Source organism: Protopterus annectens, chromosome 16.part0 (assembly GCF_019279795.1).
Source record: "Protopterus annectens isolate FY-2018-M chromosome 16.part0, PAN1.0, whole genome shotgun sequence".
Taxonomy (NCBI): Eukaryota; Metazoa; Chordata; order Ceratodontiformes; family Protopteridae; genus Protopterus; species Protopterus annectens.
Genome location: NC_056750.1, coordinates 145,207,615 through 145,227,953, shown reverse-complemented (window position 1 = coordinate 145,227,953; position 20,339 = coordinate 145,207,615).

The following is a 20,339-nucleotide window of genomic DNA, read 5'->3' as shown; positions in this document are numbered from 1 at the left end:
CATACCACACCTTTCGGCCACCTAACCTGGACCGAAACACTAAAGGCGGAGGCGTGTCCATATTCATTAAGGATATCCACACCTCCAGGCTAGTTGCTCAGCATAATGCATCCGAGATTATCCAAGTGCAACTAACTCTGGGCAAGACCGCAATCCAAATTGTAGCTTGCTACAGATCCCCCACCATGCCCCAGGATTCCCACTCCTCATTTCTTAATACACTGGAAAATATTAGGGTACGACCTAACACCCTAATAATGGGCGATTTCAACTACCCCACCATTAACTGGGAAAACTACTCATGCACCAACTCTTGTGCTCAACGTTTTCTGGAATTCATAAATTCCAATGCCATGGATCAACTTATACACACCCCCACCAGGGGCAGCAATATCCTAGACCTGGTTATTACCAACATGGGCAACCAGTGCTCCACACCAGAGGTCAATTCCTAGTTGGTCAGATCCGACCATAAGCTAATCACCCTAGACATCCACATCCCTCCCCCACTCCCCATTAGGGAAACCACAGTAAAAAATTTCTCCAAAGCCGCCAACTTCACGCTTCTTAAGACAGAAGTGGCAAACTTCACAACACCCATTCTGACGGACAATAGAGGTATGACTGCTGAATCCTACACAAATGCACTTTATAAGCACTTACATGAGTGCATGGTTCATAGGTTCATACTAGGCTATCTGCCCGAGGGCATTTACAAGCCTAGCCCATAGTTTTGTGGCTTACGCCACCCCTTTAGTATGGGGAACTATACCCATTATTTTGCTGTGCCTCTGTTGAGCAGTGACACTGAGGTAATCCCTGGGGTATATCTGCGATCTCCCATCCATTGGTCAAGATTTCTCTTGAACAAGGCCAGCGAGGTGCTCTGCCTCACATATACCGGGATTTTATTCCACAGCATAGGGAGTCTTTGGGTGATGAATCTATCCCTCCAGCACGTCCTAAAAATCAGCCCTTGCAAGTCTCAAACCCAGGCCCCTACACACCATAGCCAAAGTGATTTACCACCAAGCCATTTCTATGCAATCCCTAATAGAACCAAGATGCTATCTTCCAAATAAAGGAAGCCAATCTGGTGGTCCACTGCCATAAACAAACTCTACAACAGAAGAAAGAAACTGTTGCAAAAAAGAGTAAAATCCCATGATTAGAGAAACTCCCTGGTCAGCTTCAGTAAGAAGCTGAAATCCCTCATAAAATCATCCAAAGCTGGTTATGAAAACAAAATCGCCACTGACTCTAAAGACAACCACAAAGCATTCTATAGCTATGCCAAGAATCTCAATAGCAACACTCAGATCTGCTCTGAGTTACAGCACAATGGCAGTAAATATACAGAACCAACGGATATTGCCAACATCCTGGCAGATAGGTTCAGTGCTAACTTTACCCCTCTGTCATCCCCTAAAGGGCCCATCTCTATACCAGAAGAATGCAAAGTTCCTGTAATCACGGCTGCACAGGTAAAAAACACACTATCCAAAGCCAAGAACACAGCATCCATGGGACCTGACGACATCTCAGGCTGTTTTCTACATGAACTACAGAACGAACTGGCACCCCACCTAAGTACCATGTTCAATCATAGCCTCATCTCAGGCTATGTGCCCACTGAATGGCGCACAGCGACAGTTATCCCACTCCACAAAGGGGGAGCCACCACAGACCCCGGAAACTACCACCCCATTAGCCTAACAAGCCTGGTCTGCAAGGCTATGGAGCGTATCATCATGGAACTTATAAACAATAACATTGGTAATCTCCAAACTCAGGACCCCACCCAGTTCGGGTTTGTAAAAGGCAGATCATGTCTCCTAAACCTGACAGACTTCTATGAAGCAGTCACCAAAGCCGTAGATGAGGGTAAGGTGGTTCACACAGCCTATCTAGATCTCGCCAAGGCTTTTGACACCATCCCCCACTCTGGAATTATAGATAAACTCACTAAACTAGGTATAAATCCCTATGTCACGAGATGGGTTGCCAACTGGCTCACTGACAGAACCCACACTATGAAAGTAGCAGACTCCAAATCCAGTTTCAGACCAGTGACAAGTGGAGTACCACAGGGTTCAGTCCTGGGTCCTCTCCTGTTTGGTATCTACTTCTCTGAAGTACAGGCCAACACAGAAGGTTTTTGGCTAATTAAGTTTGCAGATGAGTGCAAACTAGGAGCCATAATCAAAACTCCAAAAGATGTGGACATCCTACAAAAGGGTCTTGCTGAGACAGATGCCTGGTGTCAAAGTCATGGCCTCAATGCCAAAAAGTGCATTGTCATTCCTTTTGGTAAAAACTCAGTACCCATGAACTACCACATAGGTGGTAGTCTACTTAACACCGAAAGTGTGATAAGAGACCTTGGGACACAGGTGGACAGTAGTCTCTCCTTTGATAATCACATTGCCACAGTAGTCAGGAAATCCTTCTATGTGGCACACCTCATCACAAAAGGTTTCTCATCCAGGATAAAAAAGGTCATTGTTCCTCTCTACTCGTCACTCATTAGACCCATTATAGAGTACAATGTCCCTTTTGGTATGTACCTCACAAGACATCTACAGCAACTGGAAAGGCCACAGAAATACCTCACAAAGAGGATTACCGGCCTCAAAGAGATGTCCTATGCAGACCGTCTCAAAAAACTGCAGCTTTACTCCGTTGCATATCGCCTACTCAGAGGCAATCTCTGCCTAACACACAAAGCTATGTCAAACCCAGAGCTTTTAGACATGCTCCACTTAAAGAAATCCCAATCCCTACGAGCTACATGCTCTAGGGACCTAAACCTCGTCACCACAATAAACAGAACATGCTGGAGGGATAGATTCCTGTCCCAGAGACTTCCCATACTCTGGAACAAACTACCTATCTATATCAAACAAAGCTCCTCATCAGCACTGTTCAAGAAAAATCTTGATGATTGGATGGGAGATAGGAAATTCACCCCGGGGATCACTTCTGTGGCTCTGCTTGACAGTGGCACAGGAAAATAATTTTCTTGGGTGGCGAAAGCCAGGGTACCTTTGGATAGGCTTATATAGGCCCTATGGCCAATAGCCTAGTACCTACCTATGAATATATATATATATATATATATATATATATATATATATATATATGTTGTATCCATTTAGATAGTGATATATTTGCACACATGCGCCCATCTAGCTGTAGATATACATTCTCTGTACTGTTGCATGACTGAGCTGGGGTTATGTTTCTGACAAAATACAATTTCTGCATATCTGGCATGGCTTAGTGGTAAATCGTTTTGTGTATGGTGTGCATGGTCCTGGGTTCTGACCTTGCAGAAGCTGTTTGTTTTGCTGCTGGGCCATTGGATATGGTGTGCTTAAGGGACTTTCAAGGTTATACAGAAATACAATGTAAATAAATGTTCGTATACAGATTTCACATGAAATGGTATGTGCTGCAGTGGGACTCGAACTGGGAATGCCTGCTCGCTAGGCGGATGCTCTGACCACTACACTATTGCTGTGCTGCTACATTTGCATATATCCTCCTTGTCATCCTCTTCAGCCTTTTAAGCTGCTTTAACTGTAGCTAGGCGATGGGCACACACGCGTACCTATGGTTAGCTGTACTCGGAGATTTAAGAATAAATAAAGGGGTTACTTCTTTTTATTTTTATGTCTTGTTGCTGCTGTACACATGGGGGACTGTTGGTGTGGATATGCGGACACCTATGAGCGGTCTTGCTCATTTATTTACACTTTCTGCTGTTCTACTTTGCAGGGGCGTGTTTATTCTGAGAGCTCTGCTCTCAGACACACCCCCTGCACTCGTACACGCTCCGTGTAGGATTAGGAGTTCAGGCAGCATGCCTTCATTAATATGCATGGCGTGCTGCTGTCCTCCTCCTAAATGGCCGCTTCCGTGCAGGACTAGACTAGTCCTGCATGGAAGATTAGCAAATCCGGGGGTTTATCTTAGCACCTGTTTAAGCGGAGAAATGAGAAAATCCCCGTTTCTATTACTTATGACTTTTCCTCATTGTCTTAGACATGTAACTAATAAAGTGGGCTGAAGGATATAAGTTTTGGTGACAAATATTTACTGTCATCAGCCTTAAGGAAGATTTTACCAATTATTTTTTTTTCCTTCTCCTGTTATCCTTTGGGAAAAGAAATAGAAAGTTAGGGCTTAAAAATGACATATTTCTGTACATTTATAACATTTTTCAAACAGATGTTCTCATCTCAAACCATAAAAAAGTGTGTGTGCGTGTGTGTGTGTCTGTGTGTGTGTTCAAGGATATAGTAGCCAACCAGCTTCCAAAGCTTCATGGCACCTTGCACATACCCAAACTGTCGAGCAGCTCGAGGGAGTTCATATCTACACACCAGGTAATCAGTCTGCAGACTTGTATAAGCCTGGCCAATAACCCAGTATCATAATCAAACCCTGTACCATGTATCAGTGAGTTGATGATTTAACTATTATGGTAACAAGTCCTTCAGAGCCTTCCTGCCAGCAGAAAAAGGGAGGCTGAGTCCTGAAAGGGCAATGCTAGGAATAACAAAAAAAATGTCCATGCCCTGGCATAAAATACACCAAAAAACGGGGGAGTGTAGGAAGGGATCAGCTACTGCAGCAGTGGTCATTCAAACATCTACTGTTATGTTAAGTTTACTTACATAACTGTACTATGTTCTTTATATTGATCACTGCTGCAGTAGCCTTAGCTATATGGGGTAGATTAAAATGGCTAACTGTATTTGGGAAGTGGACGGAGATGAGTCCAGGAGCCCCTGGAGAATGGTCCTAAGAAAACTTGATCTAGGCCTACAGAAGGAAATGAAGCTTATAGTGCTTTGTAAAAGTGTGCACAGAAGATCAAGTGGCAGCTTCTAGAATACTTCTAGAATTCAACCCTTTCCAAAAAGCCATAGATGAGGCAAGGCCTAGGTAGAGTGGGTCGACCCTACCTGGAATAGATTTTGTCATGGTGAGTATAACAAAAAGTAATAGCCTTAAACAACCATTTGGAAATGCTCTGTTTTGACATAGATTATCCTTTCTTCTTAACTTTCACAAGAAATAAATAATTGATCCAAAGATCTCTGAAAGATTTTGTTCTGTCAAGATAGTACCTGAACTGTCTGAAGACATCCAAGATATGGAGTATCTGTTCTCCCTCATTTTTAGGCTCAGTAAAGAAAATGGGGAGATGGATAGTTTGGCTTAAAGTAAACCTGGATACCACTTTAGGCATAAAAGAAAGATTAGCTCTCAAAGAAATCACGTCCTTATGGAAAACGAGGTAGGGCTGACACACCATAAGAACTTGCGAGTCAGATACCCTTCTTGCAGAGGTCACAGCAATCAGTAAATTTGTTTCCATGTTAAGAACTTCAAGTCAGCCAGATTAACTGGTTCAATTATGGCAAGTGTTGGCTTCTCTAACACAGAATTAAGATCCCAACGAGGGACCATCAGTTTACTTGGAGGCCTCTTATGTAAAACCCCTTTTAAGAACATTTTGTCATGAGGCTGCATTTCAAGAGGAGGATACATGGGCACTTTGATAGAGAAATAACAAAGGCCATAGAGTAGTAATGCACACAGATACTGTAAAAACACAGAAAAAACTAGCCCTGAGTGGGTGCTGGCTATGTGGTTGGCACCAACTAGTAAACCTTTTTCCATTTGCTAACACATGATTTTCTAGTAGCAGGTTTTATTGCCTCCATTAGTACCAGCTGCATGTCCTCAGAAAACAGGTGCCTAAAAGGAATTAAGACCCTATCATGCAGGCAGTCAATTGAAAATGATTGATGTTGAGATGTATCAAACACCCCTGTTCTTGTGTGAGTACATCTAGTCTGTGAGGAAGCTTGTGATAATTACCCCTGGTCATTTCCAAAACAAGAGGAGAACAATGACTGCCTGGTCCAGAATGGAGTCACCACAATGAGCTTGGGGGAATTCCTTTTGAATCTTCAGATGAAGCCTGGATATTAATATAAAGGGTGGAAAGTCATAAAGGAACATTGCTGTCCAAATAAAAGAAAAGGTATCTGTCTTCCAGGCCTTCTTGCATGGAGTCCTAGAACAGAATTTTGCCAGTTGATTGTTCAGAGAGGAGACAAAGATGTCTACTTGAGGATCTCCCTGCAGATGGATCAAATCTTGGAAGACCTCCTGATCTAGTTTCCATTTGTGAGGGTTTGCCCTGATCCTGCTCAGCTTGTCTTCCTCAAAGTTTTGCTCTGATATAATGTAGCATGCCTGTAGAGTGAGACTGTGCTATGAAGCTATATCCCAAGCTAACATGGCTAGTCTGCAAAGGAGGTATGACCTGGTTCACCCTTGCTTGGTGATGTACCACATGGGTATGGTATTGTCTGCAACAACTTGAGGGGGTCCTAGGAACCAGAGATGGTTCAGAGAGTTAAGTGCTTTAGTCACAGCAAGCACCTCTTTGATAGTTATGTGCTTGCATCTGGACTTGGTGTCCCACACCCCCTGCACTTTTATACCTCCCAAAACTGCTCCCCAGTCAAAGAATGAAGCTTCAGTGGTGACTGCTTTGGAGCAGGGATAAAGAAGGGGAGATTTAAGGATACCTGTCGTCTCCACCAAAACATTTCTTTTCTGACAACTCCCTGTAGTGGGATCTGCAAAGATAAAGGATGTTGATGCTGGAACCAAGGAGATTTCAGATACCACTGTATCATTCTCATGTGGAGTTCTGCCAGGGTATCATAAGAATCATAGATGCCATGAGACCCAAAATCCTGAGGTATTCCCTTACAGTGACCAAAGTCTGAAAGAAAAACATTAGAACTAGATCTTGATAATGATCTATTTTTTTTCCTGTAGAAGAAAAGCTCTTTGAACTGTGGTGTCTACTTGACATCCCAGGAACACAATCCTGTGTGAGGGAGTCTTTTGAATGTTCTCTTGGAATCCCAACTTGTGCAGGAGATCTCTTACCTAAGAGAGAGACTCCTGAAATGTTGAAAAAAACTCTGCAAGGATAAGAAAGCTGTCTACATATGGAAACGTGGATACTCTGCAGCCTGCAATGAGCTATAATTGGAGCAAACATTTTGTGAACAAAACTCTTGGTGCAGTGAATAGTCCAAAGGCTAAAGAGAGAACTGATAATGTGTTCCAGACATACAAAACCTTAAGAAACACCTGTAGTATGGATGAACAGAGATGTGATAAGTATCTTTTAAACTTGAAAAAGGAAGAAAATGTAGCAAGTGACATTTTGAATTTGGGCACTATCACAAACAGGTTTAGGAAAGAAAGATCTAGAACTGGTCTCCAAGCGTTTTCTTTTATTATTATTTTTTGGCACTAACATCCTTGAATACAACCCCTTCTCCAGTGGGGAAGGAGAAATTGGTTTTATCACTCTTTGGAACAGCATGTGACGAAGAACAGGAGGAAACAAGAGAGACTGATCTGCAGGATGAGACGTGACTCCCTCAAAAGGAGGAATTTCATCCCACTGTCATCTGTAACCCTGATGAACGATTTTCAAACTCATTTGTCTGAAACAATCTAGTGCCAAAGAGGAAAATGGAGATTCAGACTTTCTGGAAGACAATAGGGTCAGGGTGGGAGGGGATCACAAGGTCTCCTGAATAGTCATTCAGACTTGTTAGATTGTCCTTGGTTTTGGGAGATTTAAGTCTTCTTTTTGGAACCCCCTTGCCACTTCTTAAATGTCTTTTCACCTGAATTATGTTGAGCATGTTTATTCTGTTTTTTGCTAAAAGTGGATGAGGAGAAAGAAAATAATTTGGAAAAGGAGGGCTGAAAAATCTTAGAAATTCCTTGGATTAGTTTGTCCCTTTCATCACACTTTCTGATCACTTCTGTTTTCTTCATTAATATATGGTCCCCAGGAAAGAGGCATATCAGATAAACTGATAAGACCAGATACTACACCTATACAAACACAAATATTCAAGATATACAGGTTTAAATCTTGCTTGATGATGTTGTTATCCTGTCTGTTACATCAATATATTTTCAATATAATATCTATGTCACAAAAATCATAATGTGAAAGTCCTTGCAGTTACTGTATCGTTTCTATAACTCAATTACAATTTCCAATTTTAAAAGCAGTACTTATTGTATTCAGATGCATATCTTTCATATTAAAATAGATGTATATAACCATCATGTTACAGGTCTATATTATACCATCGAACACTTAAAAAAGCGAACGATGATTAATCGACCCCAGGTAAGCGAAAGCTTACAATGTCGAAACCACAGAACAGCGATTTTTTTCCAAGGAAAAAAATCACTGTTCCAAAAAATAAAAAAATAAAAAGAAACTTTAAAACATTACATAAAGTGGGGGGCTTTGCCCCCCACACCCCCCTACTTAAATATGCCAACTCCCAGATCATACTACAGTGCCGAAAATGGCAAAGTAACGGAAGCGGCCAAGCAAATTCTTTCCCAGGGAAAAAAATTTTTTAAAAGCTGCTTCGCTATTTTGCCATTTCATTCTTTTATGTTCAGTCAAGACACATTCGACAGAATGCATCTGCGATCACATAATAGGAACCCCATGTTACTACTACAAGAGTACCAAGAAACAAGTAGTCAATCAGTTACTTATGTCTATATGAATACTTCTTAACATGAAATGTATAAAACAAAGATGTATTCATTAAAATTTACCTTATGTAAAATCATCAAATAAATTAAATCAAAAATAATGTGAAAAGCTTACAAATACGAACTATGTACTGTAAATACAAAATGATTCAGTGTAACTCTTCAGTTTTCCACCTAAACGTCGATTTTCCAGCATTTATTGTGATTCAAAAGCTTGTTTTTTTTCACATATTGTACTTATTTGACTGCCTGCACTTTTAAAAAGTTGTTTTTTGTTTAAATAATTTGTTTAACTGTTGTAGGCTACACACTAAAGTGCAATAGCCTTTTCTAATCATTTGTAGTCGTTTAAAGCTGTTTTACGTGTATTTTTTACTGTTTTTGCCTTATCTTTTCAAAAAAACAAAAAAAAAACTCCTTGTTTCCCACCTTTCTAAGTTAGTATAGGCCAGTTTTCAGGCCAGTGCTGAATTCAGGACTGTGTTACAAGTTTTTGAGTTGCCCATACCTTACTTGGATAGAAGGAAGTTTCTCTGTTCACCTGTGAGAGAGGGGAGCTTTGAGCAGCCTATCTGTCCCTGGAGGAGTGGTTCCAGCCCAGAAGTTAGTAGTTTATTGGCCATTTTGGGCTAATTTTTATCTCTTTCATTTCCCTACTATAAAAACCGCATTTGCATGGTTTTGTGCGCCAGGCAGTGCCAGTTAGCTAGGGTTAAATTATTCCCAGCTCCACTAAGTCTCCTCTTCAATTTCTCCCTTGAAACTAGTCTAACTCTCAACCTAAACACTCAAAAAGCATCCTACAACCCAGCACTTGCTCAGACCTAACAGCAAGCACTAATATACCCTGATACTTGATTGCCCAGCAGGGCAAGGCTCTTTATTCACCCCTCACCAACCAAGAGACTAAGCATCTCACCCTACTATTCAGGCATTACTAAAGGGCAATTTCAGATGTACTCTCCAGTCCATCTGGTAAATCTGGGTATCCTGAGGCAATGTTACAACTGCCTCATGTACACAGACAACCCTCTCTTCCTACCACAAAACACTAACATATGCGAGAGATGCAATTATACAGCCAAACTGGAGGCTAAGCTGTTTCTACCCAAGACTGGAGCAGACAGTCAAGAGGAGAAGGTTCATAGGTAGGTACTAGGCTATCTGCCCAAAGGCATTTATAAGCCTAGCCAGAATGTGTTGGCTTTTGCAACCCCCTTAGATTAGTTCCCTGTGCCTCTGTCCAGCAGAGCCATTGAAGTGATCCCTGGGGTAACCTTTTTGTTTCCCATCCACTCATCAAGGTTTCTCTTGAAGAGGGTAAGTGAAGACCTCTACCTAATGAAGACTGAAATCTTGTTCCAGAGCATGAGAAGTCTCTGGGACAGGAATCTGTCCCTCCAGCATGTCCTTTTTATTGTTGTGGTGAGGTTTAGATCCATGGAGAGTGTGGCTCGAGGGGATATGGTTTTCTTTAGGTGGAGCATGTCCATCAATTCTGGGTCGGACATGGCCTTGTATGTCAGGCAGAGATCACCTCTGAGTAGGCGGTATGCAACCAAGTACAGCTGGAGTTTCTTCAGTCAAACTGCATAGGGCATCTGCCTGAGGCCAGTGATCCTCTTGGTGAGGTATTTCTGTGGTCTTTCCAGTTGTTGCAGATGTCTTGTAAGGTACATCCCAAATGGGGCATTGTACTCTATGATGGGTCTGATGAGTGATGCATAGAGGGGCCCAATGACATCTTTTGATCTGGATGCAAACCCTTTTGTGATTACGTGGGCCATATAGAAGGATTTTCTAACCACTCTGGCAATGTGATTAGCAAAGGAAAGGTTACTATCTACTTGGGTCCCCATATCCCTTATTACGTCTTCCGTATTTAGGGGGCTACCACCTATGTGGTAGTTTGTGGGTACTTTGTTTTTTCCAAAGGGGATGACTATGCACTTTTTGGCATTTAGCTTGAGGCCATGGTTTTGACACCAGGTATCTGTCTCAGTGAGACCCTTCTGGAGGATGTCTGTGTCAGCCGGAGAGTCAATTATAGCCCCTAGTTTGCAGTCGTCTGCGAACTTGGTCAGCCATAGTCCTCCTCTGCTTGCCTGTTCCTCTAAGAAGTATATGCCAAACAGGAGGGTTCCTAGGACTGAGCCCTGGGGAATGCCATTTGTAACCGGTTTAGAGTCAAACATAGCTCCTGCAACTCTTACCATGTGGGTTCTGTCCGTGAGCCAGTTCGCAACCCATCTCATGACGTAGGGGTTTATGTTCAGGCTGGTGAGCTTGTCTATAATATCTGAGTGGGGAATGGTGTTGAAGGCCTTTGCAAAGTCTAGGTAGGCTGTGCGGACCACCTTTCCCTCGTCTATCCAGGTAGACAGTAATCTCTCCTTTGATAGTCACATCGCCACAGTAGTCAGGAAGTCCTTCTACGTGGCACACCTCATAATAAAAGGGTTCTCATCCAGGAAAAAAGAGGTCATCGTTCCCCTCTACTCGACACTCATTAGACCCATTATAGAGTACAACGCCCCTTTTGGAATGTACCTCACAAGACTTCTGCAGCAGCTGGAAAGGCCACAGAAGTACCTCACAAAGAGGATTATTGGACTCAAACAAATGCCCTACACTGACCGCCTCAAAAAACTCCAGCTTTACTCCATAGCATATCGCCTACTCCGAGGTGATCTCTGCCTAACATATAAAGCTGTGTCAAACCCAGAGCTGTTGGACATGCTACACCTAAAGAAATCCCAATCCCTCCGAGCTACACGCTCTAGGGATCTAAACCTTGTCACCACAATAAACGGGACATGCTTGAGGGATAGATTCCTATCCCAGAGACTTCCCATACTCTGGAACAGGCTACCCATCTATGTCAAGCAAAGTTCTTCATTAGCATTCTTCAAGAAAAATCTTGATGAGTGGATGGGAAATAGGAAATACACCCCGGGGATCACTTCTGTGTCTCTGCTCGACAGTGGCACAGGAAAATAACTTTCTTGGGTGGCATAAGCCAGGGAACCTTGTTGGCTAGGCTTATGTAGGCCCTTGGGCCGATAGCCTAGTACCTACCTATGAACCTATAGCCTTGGTAACTGTCTCAAAGAAGTACACCAGGTTTAGGAGGCATGATCTGCCCTTAACAAAGCTGAACTGGGTAGGGTCCAGTGTTTGGAGGTTTCCAATTTCTCTGTTAATGAGATCCATGATGATGCGCTCCATAGCTTTGCAGGCCAAACTAGTCAGGCTTATAGGGCAATAGTTCCCAGGGTCCGTTGTGGCTCCACATTTGTGGAGTGGAATAACTGTTGCTGTGCGCCACTCTGTGGGCATGTAGCCTGTGGAGAGGCTGAGTTTAAACAGTGTGTTTAGATGAGTGGTTAGTTCATCTTTGAGCTTGTGTAGGACACAGCCTGGGACACCATCCGGTCCCAATGATGCTGTGTTTTTGACTTTTGAGAGGGTTGTTTTAACCTGAGTGTCTATGATTTCAGGGGCACTACATTCTTCTGGTATAGTTATGGGCCCTTTTGGGGATGAGAGAGGGTGAAGTTTACACTGAACCTGTCTGCCAGGATGCTGGCTATATCAGTCGGTTCACTATATTTTGTGCCATTCTGCACTAACTCCGAGCAGATCTAAGAATTACCACTTAGATTCTTGACATAGTTAAAGAATGCCTTATGGTTATCTTTGGAGTCCATGGCAATTTTTCTTTCAAAGCTAGCCTTGGATGATTTTATGAGGGAACATAGTTTCTTGCTGATACTGATCAGGGATGTCTTCCCTTCTTGGGATTTTACTCTTTTCTGTACTAATTTCCTCCTTCTATTGTATATCTTGTTTATGGCAGGGGTCCACCAGACTGGTTTCCTTTTCTTGGAGGAGTGAGTCTTGGTTTTGTTTGGGATAGCATGATCCATGCATTCTTGTAGGTGCCCGTAGTGTGCATTAGCAAAGGATTTTGCAGCTTGGACAGTGTAATCCTTTAGCATGGGGGCTTTGAAACTTCCCACCTCGGTCTTAAGGAACATGAAGTTTGCTTTTGAAAAGTTTTTCACAGTGGTTTCTTTGACCGGGGGTGGTGGCGGAATGTGGATATCCAGAGTGGTTAGTTTATGGTCAGATCTAACCAGCAAGGGGTTGACCTCCATTGTGGAACACTGGTCGCCCATGTTGAGTTTGAACAGGTCTAGTATGTTGTCACCTCTGGTGGGGGTGTTGACCAGTTGATCCAGGGCATTTGAGTTTATAAATTCTAGGAAATGTTGGGCAAGGGAGTTTGTACTTGAGTAGTTCTCCCAGTTAATGTTTGGGTAATTGAAATCACCCAATATCAGGGTGTTTGGTAGGACCTTTATGTTTCCCAGTGTTTCCAGGAATGTGGAGTGGGGGTCCTGGGACATGGTGATGTGTAGCAAGCTATAATCTGAACAGCAGTTTTGCCCATTGTTAGTTGCACGTGGATGATCTCTGAAGCATCGTGCTGTGCCACTAACCTGGAGGTGTGGGTATCCTTGATGAATATAGATACTCCCCTGCCTTTTGTATTTCGGTCCGGGTTTTGTGGCCGAAATGTATGGTATGAGTTGTAGCCTGGTAGTGCTGGGGTGCTCTCTGGAGCCTTAAACCAGGTTTCTGTTACTGCACATATATCGATTTTCTCCATACTGAGGAGTGCCTCGACTGCGTGCATTTTGAAGTTTAGACTTCTGGCATTGAGTAGCATTACCCTCAGTTTTTTGTTATTTGTGCTATTTATGGCAGTGGGTTTGTCTTTTGAGCCTTGCCTAAAAAAGGCACTATGGGGGTGGCAAGAGCCTTGGCCACTATTCAAAAGCCTAAGGGTGACAGGTGCAAGCCATCTCTAGCAAAGCAGCGTGGCTTGTCGAGCATGCAACCCCAGGCTGACAGACATTGGATCCCCTTTGAATGACACCAGAAGCTTAGCCAATTGTTGAAATTGATCATTTTTTCTCTATACCGTAGTATTATTCTTGATGAGGGCAGGATGTTACACAGGGTCAGGGTCATACCGGCCTGGGCTACGTGATCAGTGAGCTCCTCCATGTCTCTTTTCATGTAGTCCAGGGAGGTACGGCTCAGGTCATTCATACCAACATGGACAATGACAGAGTCATATTTGTACTTGTTATGGAGTGACCTGAGTGCTTGTGTTATGTGGTGGATCCTGGCACCCGACAGGCAGCTAACAGTAACCTTCTCCTTGTTCAGCCTAGTGAGTGGGACGTCAGTGTGCCTGACTATAGAGTTGCCTATTACTAGTGTGTTGGGTATGTTATTTTGCCTTAATGGCTGTGATTGTGTGGCACACTGGTTTTGTGAAGTATGTGTTTCATGGTTTGTGTTGGGGGGTGGAGGTTGCTTGGATGTCTGCTTTGGAGGTCTCTGTTGCTTCTGCAGATTTTTATTTAGTGCCTCCGAGTATGTTTTCATGTATTTATGTGTGTTTTTGGCTGGTGCTGGTTTCATAGGTCTATGTGAGACTCGTGGTGTGATGCAAGTAATTCCCTTCCCCTCTTGACTGCCTGGTCCAGTCTTGGGTTGAGAGAGTTTAGCTCCAGTTTGGCTGTATAATTGCATCTCTCGCATGTATTAATGTTTGGTGGAAGGAGGAGAGGGTTGTCTGTGTACATGAGGCAATTGTAACATTGCCTCAAAATGCCCAGATTCACCAGTTGGACCGGAGAGTACACCTGAAACCGCCCTTTGGACTTGCCTGGACAGGTAAAGTGAACTGTTTTACTGATTGGCTGGTAAGGTCAAATAGAAGCCTTGTCCTTCTCTACAGTATGGGGGGATCTAGTGCTAAGGTTTATTAGTGCTTGCTATGAGTTTTGAGCAAGTTCTGGTATGAAAAGTGAATGGTTTGATTGATTAAGTTGAAAGTTTGTCTAGTTCCAAGGGAAAAATTAAAGAGTAGACTTTGTGGAGCCAGGAATAGTTATACCCTAGCTAACCGGTGCTGCCCGGTGTGCAAAACCTTGCAAATGCGGGTTTTATAACAGGGAAATGAAAGAGATAGAAATTAGACCAAAATGGCCAATAAACTACTAATTTCTGGGCTGAAACCACTCCTCCAGGGACAAATAGGCTGATCAAAGCTCCCTCTCTCACATTGAACAGACAAACTTCCTTCTATCCAAGTAAGGTATGGGCAAACACAGAAACTTGTAACACAGCCCTGAATTCAGCACTAACATGAAAACTGGACTATACTAGCTTAGAAAGGCGGGAAAACAAGTATTTTTTTTGGGGGGGGTGTTTTTTTTCAGAAAATAAAGCAGATACAATTAAAAAAACACTTTAAATGCACAGAAATGGCTATCACACTTGAGTGTGTAGCCTACAACAGTTAGACAGGTAATTTAAACAAAAAAACGACTTTGTTAAAGTGCAGGCAGTAAAATAAGTACAATATGTAGCTGAAACAAGCTTTTTAAATCACAGAAACTCTAAAAAAAATCAGCAGTTTAAGTGGAATTAGCTAAAGGCAGCAAGAAAATGCAGAAAAATGATACTTAATCATTCCAAAGTCTCTCTTTTGTCTCTCTGCTGCTGTAGAACTCTGCAGGGCACCAGGCAGGAGCTTACTGAGCTGTATACTAGCACAAAAACCTTGCAAATGCGGGTTTTATAACAGGGAAATGAAAGAGATAGAAATTAGACCAAAATGGCCAATAAACTACTAATGTCTGGGCTGAAACCACTCCTCCAGGGACAGATAGACTGTTCAAAGCTCCCTCTTTCACAGTGAACAGAGAAACTTCCTTCTATCCAAGTAAGGTATGGGCAAACACAGAAACTTGTAACAGCCCTGAATTCAGCACTAACCTGAAAACTGGACTATACTAGCTTAGAAAGGCAGGAAAACAAGTATTTTTTTTTGTTTTATTTTTCAGAAAATAAAGCAGATACAATCAAAAAAACACTTTAAATGCACAGAAATGGCTACCACACTTGAGTGTGTAGCCTACAACAGTTAAACAGGTAATTTAAACACAAAAATGACTTTATTAAAGCGCAGGCAGTAAAATAAGTACAATATGTAGCTGAAACAAGCTTTAACGCTTGCACCACACCTCCAGCCACACACAGACCTAATAAACCAGCACTGGCAATAAATACACAAAATCATACTCGGAGGCTCTAAATGAAAACCTGCAAAAGCATCAGAGACCTCCAAAGCAGACACCCAAACAACCTGCACTTCCCGTCACAAACCAGACAATACATAAAACACAAAATCAGTGTGCCGCACAATCACAGCCCTTAAGGCGAAATAACATACCTAACACACTAGTAACAGGTGACTCTATAGTCAGGCACACTGACGTCCCACTCACTAGGCTGGACAAGCAGAAGGTTACTGTTAGCTGCCTGTCGGGAGTCAGAATCCGCCACATAACACAAGCACTCAAGTCACTCCAGAACAAGTACAAATATGACTTTGTCATTGTTCATGTTGGTGTGAATGACCTGAGACGTACCTCCCTGGACTACATGAAAAGAGACATGGAAGAGCTCTCTGATCATGTAGCCCAGGCTGGTATGACCCTGACCCTGAGTAGCATCCTGCCCTCACCAAGAATGATACCTCAGTATAAAGAAAAAATGATCAATTTCAACAACTGGCTAAGCTTCTGGTGTCATTCAAAGGGGATCCAGTGTCTGTCAGCCTGGAACGACATGCTCGACAAACCGCGTTGCTTCACAAGAGACTGCTTGCACCTGTCACCCCTAGGCTTTCGAATACTGGCCAAGGCTCTTGCTGCTCCCATAGTGCCTATTTTAGGCAAGGCTCAAAAGTCAAACCCACCTCTGTAAACAGCACAATTAACAAAAAACTGAGGGTTATGCTACTCAACACCAGGAGGTTAAATCTCAATGGAGAAGATCGACATCTGTGCAGTAACTGAAACCTGGTTCAAGGCTTCAGAGAGCACCCCAGCACTACTGGGCTACAACATGTACCACACATTTCGGCCACAGAATACGGACCGAAACTCAAAAGGAGGGGTTGTATCCATATTCATCAGGGATACCTACACCTCCAGGTTAGTGGCGCACCATGATACCTCTGAGATCATCCATGTGCATCTAACATCAGGCAAATCTGCAATGCAAATTGTGGCCTGCTACAGATCACCCTCCATGACCCAGGACCATCACTCCATTTTCTGGAGACACTGGAAAACATGAAGGTCCTGCCAAACACCCTGATATTGGGCGATTTCAATTACCTTAACATTAACTGGGAAAGCTACTTCAGTACAAACTCCCAGGCCCAGTGCTTCCTGGAATTCATCAACTCAAATGCCCTGGATCAGCTGGTAAACTCCCCTACCAGAAGTGAAAACATATTGGACCTGGTCATCACAAACACGGGCAACAGGTGTTCCACACCGGAGGTCAACCCGTCACTGGTTAGATTAGACCATAAACTAATCACTCTGGATGTCCACACCCCTCCACCATCCCCAACTAAGGAAATCACAGTAAAAAACTTTTCTAAAGCAAACTTCACCTTAAGACAGAGGCGGTAGGTTTCACAGCCCCCACGCTAAAGGATAACAATGCCCAAGATGCAGAAACCTTTACAAATGCATCTATGAGCACCTACAAGGATGCATGGATCATGCCATCCCTAGCAAAACCAAGACTCACTCCTCTAAGAGAAGGAAACCTGTCTGGTGGACCCCAGCCATAAACAGGCTATACAACAGAAGGAGGAAACTAGTTCAGAAAAAAAGCAAATCCCAAGAAGGAAAGACATCCCTGATCAGTATCAGTAAAAATCTAAGGTCCCTCATAAAATCATCCAAGGCTAACTTCAAAAGAAAAATAGCCAAGGATTCAAAAGATAACCACAAAGCCTTCTTTAGCTATGTTAAAAATCTAAGTGGCAACTCGCAGATATGTACTGAACTAGTGCAAAATAGCACAAAATATACTGAACCTACTGATATTGCCAACATCCTGGCAGATGGATTCAGTGCAAACTTCACCCCCCTCTCACTCCCAAAAGGGCCCATAACAATACTGGAAAAGTGTAGTGTCCCAGAAATCACAGACACACAGGTGAAAATAGCCCTTTCAAAAGCCAAAAACACAGCATTAGTGGGGCCAGATGGTGTCCCAGGCTGCGTCTTGCACGAACTACAGAACGAACTAACCCCCCACCTAAACACACTGTTCAACCTCAGCTTCTCCACAGGCTACATGCCCATAGAATGGCCCACAGCAACAGTTATTCCACTCCACAAATGAAGGGCCACAACTGATCCTGGTAACTATTGTCCCATAAGCCTGACTAGCCTGGTCTGCAAGACTGTGAAGCGCATCATCATGGAACTCATTAACAAAGACATTGGGAACCTCCAAACACTTGACCCGACCCAGTTCGGCTTTGTTAAGGGCAGATCATGCCTACTAAACCTGTTGACTTCTTCAAGACAGTCACCAAGGCCATAGATGAGGCAAAGGTTGCTCACACAGCCTACCTTGACCTTGCCAAGGCTTTCGACACCATTCCCCACTCAGGTATTACAGAAAAACTCACCAGCCTGAACATAAACCCCTACGTCACGAGATGCGTTGCCAACTGGCTTACAGACAGAACTCACACAGTAAGAATAGCGGGCTCCAGGTCCGACTCTAAACCAGTCACAAGTGGTGTCCCACAAGGCTTGGTCCTGGGACCCCTACTGTTCGGCATATACTTCTCAGAAGTACAGGCAAACACAGGAGGACTATGGCTAACCAAGTTTGCTGATGACTGCAAACTGGGAGCCATAACTGACTCTCCGGATAACACGGACATCCTCCAAAAGGGCCTTACTGAGATGGACATTTGGTGTCAAAGTCATGGGCTCAAGCTAAATGCCAAAAAATGCATAGTTATCCCATTTGGGAAAAACAAAACACCTACAAATTACCACATAGGTGGCAGCCCCATTAATACAGAAGAGGTAATAAGAGATCTGGGGACCCAGGTAGATAGTAATCTCTCCTTTGACAATCATATTGCCAAAGTAGTTAGGAAATCCTTCTATGTGGCCCACCTAATTACTAAAGGGTTCGCATCTAGAAATAAAGAGGTTATAGTGCCCCTCTACTTGTCACTCATCAGACCAATCCTAGAGTACAATGCCCTATTTGGGATATACCTCACAAGACACTTCCAACAGCTGGAGAGACCACAAAAGTTCCTCACCAAGAGGATTACTGGCCTCAAACATATTTCCTATGCAGCCCGACTGAAAAAAACTCAGGCTGTACTCAGTGGCATATCGCTTACTCAGAGGTGATCTCTGCCTGACATACAAAGCCATGTTCAACTCAGAATTGATGGACATGCTCCACCTAAAGAAATCCAAGTCACTGCGAGCCACGCGCTCTAGTGAGCTAAACCTCACCGCAACAATAAATAGAACATGCTGGAGGGATAGATTCCTATCACAGAGACTCCCCATGCTATGGAACAAAATTCCAAATTACATTAGGCAGAGCCCCTCACTAGCACTCTTCAAGAGAAACCTTGACAAGTGGATGGGTAACAGAAAATACACCCCTGGGATCACTTCATTGGCTCTGCTTGACAGAGGATCAGTTAATTAATCAATGGGGCGGTGAAAGCCGACACACTCTGGCTAGGCTTATAAATGCCCTCGGGCAGATAGCCTAGTACCTACCTATGAACCTATAAAAGAACATTATCTTGTAAGCACTTGCCTTATGAGTGCTTATAAATGTGTAAACATATCCCCTATAATAAAATTCTTTAAACAACAAATATGAATAATATGAGAACATGGCATCAAGAGCTAAAGCAAGTTTTAAAGTTATTTAATACAGAACAACCTATAAAACTACAGGAATTTATTTATAAAAACCTTTCTTGTTTATTTATTTATTTATTTAATATTTGTTTAAATTGGTAAAGAATGTCAAAAATTCCACATAGTTTACACATACATTTCAAAGATGCTATAAGCCTTTTTTTAGGTTTTCCCATTTCATAGACAAACAATACAGAGAAACAGAAATCTGTACAAGATAGATCTGTTAGTCATCACACAGTTTTTGTTGATCATACAGTCACTCTCAGTATGTACGTATGCCAAAGCTAGGATTCCAAAAACTTAGCTGTATCATGTTAAGTGAATCTGTGGAGCAAGCAGCCATGTACCAGCTGTGTGCGATTCAGAAATACAGGCTTAATGACATGGGCAGACCAAGCAGCAAAGCTGGACACAGTAAATGCTAATGGCCATATAATGTCATAGTATAGAGCAACATTCTTAAAATTAACTTCTCCATATATGGTAACGAGGTAAAACAAAATGGACGAGTGATTTATAAATGTACAAATGCCGTGCAATGGGGCTGCACCAGCAGTATGTTAAACTCAGCCAAATATTCATGCTCAGATTAAGGAAACTGATAAATAATGTTAGGGGTTGCTGTCACGTTAGTAAATGTGCATTTGCAAGAGGCACTCATTGCTGCAGGTGAAACCGCTAGTGCACAACATCACTCCCAAAGGTACTGGGTCATCCAACTGTACTTACTTCATGGACTGTACAACACCGACACTGTGAACTGGCACTGTGTAGACAGAGTATGTGAAAGTATATAGACTTCTGAGAGGTGATCTTTGCCTGACATAC